The sequence below is a fragment of the Silene latifolia genome, chromosome X (assembly GCF_048544455.1).
Source record: "Silene latifolia isolate original U9 population chromosome X, ASM4854445v1, whole genome shotgun sequence".
In the NCBI taxonomy this organism is placed as follows: Eukaryota; Viridiplantae; Streptophyta; class Magnoliopsida; order Caryophyllales; family Caryophyllaceae; genus Silene; species Silene latifolia.
Genome location: NC_133537.1, coordinates 181,533,063 through 181,539,550, shown reverse-complemented (window position 1 = coordinate 181,539,550; position 6,488 = coordinate 181,533,063).

Sequence of the window (6,488 nt, the reverse complement as noted above, 5' to 3'; positions counted from 1 at the left end):
AATTGTTCTGGATTGTTGATAGTAGGGGAATATTTGGAAAGATAAATCTAGTCTATCTATCTATATTAGTAAAGGAAGTGTTTTTTTTGAGCGATTATAGAGTCTCCAACTTTTACGAACTACCTAATTAATTTACTATAAATAATGATAAGATTAAATCATAGTTTACAACTGTAGCTAGAATTTACAAGAGAATTTTATTCCGATAGTCAAAAGTATTGATGATTTACAAGAAAAAATGTATCCAAGATAATAGGGAGTATTTCCTTCTATCAAATTCTATGTTAGATAAATGTAGCAACAAACCAAAGTGGAGTCTAATTTAAACTCTTACCTTGCATATCTTATCTATATTAATACAAAAGACAATACTCAATCATCAGCGCGCACGTCATTAATGCAAGCTTTTTTTTTTGATATTTATGTTATGGTGGGACCCGTGAGTGTGCAATGTATTTATTTCTTCAGATTTCCGTATTTTCAAACATGCGATAAATTCCGTCTTACAACAAATTCTATGAAATAATATTATGAAAAAATTCTATGAATTAATGTTATGAAATAATTTTATATATTCCGTGTAAATAAAATTAATAACATATACGCAAAATGAATTACAAATGCGAGTAAATGAAATTGAATTACATAATTGATGGGGCATATTCTACACCCGCTGACCGAGTCAACATATTGAGCAAGGTCAAAGATATCCACAGCAAGTCAACGTATCAGACAGCCTAACCGACGCAAACCGACTGTCGGCTGTCTCTTGTGCCTCGGCTTAGGACAACTAGCTTGTAGGGGCACATATCCGCGTACTCATATCCAAGACCCCTCGGCATGGAGTCAACAGGGCCCGCCGGCCTGCCATGGGTCCCTCGGCCGAGGGTACATCAGTCTTTCCACCTGCTAGCCACTTGGCCACTTGGCCACTTGGCCACTACGTGACAAAAGGTGAAAGTCTATAAATACTCCTCAACTCTCATTGAGGAAGGGATCCACAATCTAACCTAAAACACCTCATAATCTGGTAATATCTTCCTTATCTCTCTACAATATATACTTCGCCAAGTAACACACAACTTATCTCTTTAAGTTCACTGACTTGAGCGTCGGAGTGAGTACGCTCGGTCAAAGCCGAGCCCTCGCCTGTTCATTGTTTCAGGAGAGGCCGAAAGAAGGATTCAACCAAAGACGTCATTCTACAAGCCACGAGTGGTAACAAATAATCGTTTCAAATTACACCCTAACAATTGGCGCCGTCTGTGGGGAAACAGATACTAGAAGCTAGTCAAATCCCTTACAAAAAAAAAAACAAAACAAAACCCACCCAACGAGCTAAGAAGATGTCGAAACAACTGAAACGGTGCTTGTGGAAACCGAACTCTACCAAGATGACACATTCCACAACTCAAAATCGGCGATCCCACCTACCGCCGTATCACGATACGACGAACGGGATGCCGAAGGAACAAGATACACCGCTGCCCGCCGACCAAGTCACCGTCATGGGACATGTGGTTGATGCGGCTAAAACCGAAGCTACTCCTGGAACTAATGGGTAGCACGCCGACTCACACCGTCACAACGACAAGAGCGGCGGCACCCCCACAGAGATCGGGGTCCCAAAAGTGACTCCGAGAAACTTAAACGAAGCATTGGAGGAAGTCGACCATGTCAAGACGCGGGGAGCCCAGAGTGCAAGTGGTAGACTGAGTCCCTCCCGCACTCGCGGGAGGACAAGTGTCGCCGCAGCACCGACGAGGCCTCGCCCCTGCAGGAGTGAAAGAAGTCCGACTCACCGTAGTCGGAGAAGGAGTCCGACTCACCATAGTCGGAGAAGAAGCCCTTCCCGCCACGGGGAGAGGAGCCGGACTAAGGATGCGAGGAGCCGATCGCCGCGTGTCATTCGACACGTGGTCGATGACCCCCCCTCGATGCCTATGTCCTAGAGGTCCCGGTGCCGACTAAGCTAAAGCTGCCACCCATATCATACAAAGGAGAAGGCGACCCAACCGACCACGCCGAGGCTTTCGAGTCTTACATGTCGGTATGGGAGCAACCCGATGAGGTTTGGTGCCGAGTCTTCCCAACGACTCTGCATGGGATGGCACAAAGTTGGTACAAGGGCTACCCGATGGGTCGGTATCTTTGTTATGCCGACCTAAGGGACACATTTTTGGCCCATATTCTTGCATAAGAGGAGGGCCGTCGAGACATCGGATCTCCCGACTATCGACAGAGGGAGGCGAGTCTCTCCGGGTTATGTGAAGAGGTTCGACGCCAAGGTTCAAGCAGATTCGTGAGTGAACAGTGAACCGCGCCTTCGCATTGATGAAAGGCCTCCCGAGAGGAGACTTAAAAACGAGCTCATCAAGTGCGGAGGCTCGAACCTGAACTCCGCCAGAAGATGGCCGACCAAGCCATAAAGGTGGAGGACTACCACAAAACCTGGTAGGCCCCAGAGGCCGGCACTCGAGAGAAAGAGCCGCCGGGAGGACAACCCGGATGAAGGACGCCGTGACAATAATAGGTCACGGTCCCGACAAGTCCGCCAGGAAATGAACTCGGCGGGCGCCGGGGAGTTCGGACCGTACTACCAAAAGCGGTTCAATGGTCACACCCCCTTGGTCGTATCTGCTGCCGAGGTCTTTGCCCCGAGCAAGAACGAGGGTCAGAAGTGGGAAAGGCCTCCCAAGGCGAGGGGGACGGTGACACAAGCCGATCTTGTGAGTACCACGGTCCACACCGCCCACTTAATCGACAACCGCCGCATCAAGAATGCCATTGAAGAGCCGATCCGGAAGGGGAGCCTCAAAGAAATATGTTGCCGGAGGCCAAAAGACTAATACCGGCGGCTCAAATAAAAATCCGTCTTTGAACGGATAGGAGTAATCCATGTTGTCATCGGGGCAACGAGAACGGTGGGTCCGCTCATGGGCACAAACGGCACCTGAACGAGCTATATCGGGCCATCAACTTTGTGCCCAAAACAGCGATCCCCGCTTCCAACATCCCCGATATGACTATTGGGAAGAAGGACTACGAGGGAGTCATCGCCCGCACAATGACCCACTTGTAGTCCACTTGGACATAGCCAACCACCTGGTCAAGAGGTGCCTGATTGACACAGCGCCTACACAAACATTATGTTCGGGAGTGTTTTCTCAATCTCGGTCGAAGATTGAAGACTTGAGCCCCGCACCAATCCATTGTACGATTTTTTAGGCCGGCCTGGTACCCCCAGGGTCAATCAGACTGCACGGTGATGTTTGGCGAGGGGGAGTGCGGCTAAGAATGTCCTAGCCGAGTTCGCGGTCATTGACGGCTCGTCCGCCTACAACGTTCTCATAGGCGAGTCACTCGAGCGAGGCCGATGCAAGAATGTCCATCCGGCCCGACACGATGTATGTCTCGACCGGGGAAGCGTATAAGCTCGTCTCAAAGGACGAAAAAGACGAAGTAGTCAACGTCCGGATATCCGCCGGAGGGTGCAACATGCAATCCCTCAAAGTGGCGAAGAAGTCAGAGAAGGGGAAAAGCCCATCCTTACAACGGGAGGGCGACCTCATGGATGCCATTGTCGGCATGGTCGAAGGAGCGGAGACCGAAGAAGTGGAGATTGACCCGGGCGCACCGTAAATCGCTTCTGGTGTCAACCTGGAGCCAAAATTCGGGCCGCTCTCCTGACTGCCGAGGAAGAACAAAGACGTCTTCGCTTACTCGGGCCGAGATGCCAGGCGTGAGCGGGAGGTAATTGTTCACAAGCCGAACGTACTCTCCACCGCCGCCCGCACAAGCGAGAAGATGAGGAACTCCTCAGCCGAGAAAGACGAAGCCATCAAAGCCGAGGTAGATAAGTTACTAGCGGCGGGCTTTATCATGCCTTGTACTTATCCTGAGTGGTTAGCTAATGTTGTAATGGTGAAGAAATCATCGGGGGCGTGGAGGATGTGTGTAGATTTTACCAATCTTAATAAAGCGTGCCCCAAAGATTGCTATCCCTTGTCTCGAATAGATAGTTTAATCGACGCCACGGCAGGCTACACTATGATGAGCCTGCTGGACGCCTTCTCAGGGTATCATCAGGTATTCATGGTCGAAGAAGACATGCCTAAATGTGCATTCATCACCGGTAACGGCACATACATGTATAAAATGATGCCGTTCGGTTGAAAAACGCCGGCGCAACTTACACAAGACTGGTGGACAAAGTGTTCCAAAATCAAAAAGGGCAAAACATTGAGGCTTACGTCGACGATGCTATTGTAAAAAGCAAGTCTGACAGCGAGCACTTAGCCGATTTACACGAGACATTCTGTTCACTGAGGAAATACAAAATGAAACTTAACCCAATGAAATGCAACTTCGGTGTCCTGGTCGGGTAAGTTCCTCGGCGTACTTGTCGGCGCCGGGGAATTGATGCCAATCCGAGAGAAAGTCCAAGCAATCCTGGACTGCTGCGGAGCCGAGGAATCGAAAAGAGGTTATGATGTTGACCGGAAGGATGGCGGCTCTAGCCCGTTTTATCTCTCGGTCAGCCGACAAGAGCACCCCATTATTCAAAGTGTTGAAGGGAAATAAGGACTTCACTGGGGGGAGGAACAGAGCACAGCTTTCAAGCAACTGAAAGCTCATCTTCAAACTCTCCCAACCCTGTCCAGGCCAATCTTTGGGGAGACGCTATATCTATACATAGCAGATTACCTCGGCCACGGTCGATCTTGTGATCATCGAGAGAAGAAGACAAACAAAGAACACCCAATCTACTTTGTCAGCCATACATTGTTGCCCGCCGAAAGAAATTACCCACCGATTGAAAAAGCGCCTTTCTTTGTCGTCGTTACCGCAAGGAAACTGAAGCCTTACTTCGACGCACATCCCGTGACGGTCTTAACCGACCAACCATTGGAGAAAGCATTGGAAAAATTTGAGCAATCCGGCAGCTCATCAAATGGGCAAGAGAGCTATCCGCCGGCATTCAATACAAGCCGAGGCCCTCGATAAAGGGACAAAGCACTTGCGACTTCCCCGGCCGAGTGCACATATCAAGAAGAGCAAAACCCCTGAGTATGGGAAGTATACACCGACGGGTCCTCCACGGCGAACACTCGGGAGCCGCATACTTATCATCAGTCCAAACGGGGACGAGTTTGAGTACGCCTTGAAATTTACCTTCTCGGCCTCGAACAACGAATCCGAATACGAGGCGGTGATAACCGAGTCGAACTAGCTAGAGCCGCCGGGGCGAACACATCATTTTGAAAATGCATTCACTTTTAGTGGCTAATCAAATCGTCAGGAGAGTACGAGACTCGAGACGACGGGATGGTAAGATACCTGGAAAGGGTAAAAGCGACACTTCAAAATTGAAATCTTTCCGTATACAATGCATTCCCAGGTCCGAGAACAACCGAGCCGACGCTCTCTCAAAGCTTGCAGTTCAACCATCAAGAATGTCGATCGAACCGTCTTTGGTGGACATCGGGAATGCCAAAAGTATTACGAGACCGTCGGCATGGTGGGCGACATAGAGGCCGAGACGACGTGGATGACTCCGATAATGAAGTACAAACTGATGAATGAATTACTGGAGGACCGCAGTCTCTCACAGAAGATAAAGAGGATCGCAGAAAGGTACTTGGTGTTTGAAGGAGAATTATACAGGAGGTCCGTTATAAGGCCACTCTTGAAATGTGTCGGCCCGGTACCGACGCGAGCTAATATCTTGACGAGAAATTCACGAAGGCATCTGTGGTCATCACATGGGGGCAAGAACACTAGCCCATAAAGCTCTCCGAGCCGGCTACTACGGCCCACCATGCTTGAGGATTCCAGCCAAAACCAAAAAGTGCAACAATCAAAATGCACGCTCCGGTGATACATGCACCTTCCCGAGACTGCGCAGCAGTGGTACTTAGTCCCCTTCCTTTTGCACAGTGGGGATGGATCTACTAGGGCCATTTCCAACGGCATCCGGAGGAAGAAAGTACTTGATTGTCGCCGTTGACTACTTCACCAAATGGGTTGAAGCCGTCGCAAAGCGATGCCCAAGACGACGGCGGCCGTAAGAAAGGTAACTGGGAAAATGTCATAACTCGTTTTGGGTTACCCCAAGTCATGGTATTTGACCACGGCCGAGAGTTTTGGAGTGACACAATAATGAACTGGTTGGAGGAACTTGGTATCAAATTTGCATACTCCTCCGTCTCGCCACCCACAGAGCAACGGGCAAAGTGAGGCGGGCCAATAAAACAATCCTCAACGGTTTGAAGAAGACAATTGAAGACCTAAAGGGAAGATGGGCCGATGAACTACCCGGCATCCCGTGGTCCCTCCGGACCACGGAGAAAGAAGCAACGGGTGTAGTCCATTCCACTTAGTCTACGGATCCGGCGATCCTGCCCGGTGAAGCGGCGGTGCGATGCGACATTCGAACGGCCACCTTTAACCCGGTTGAAAATGAGGAAGGTCCGAAAGCCTCCTAG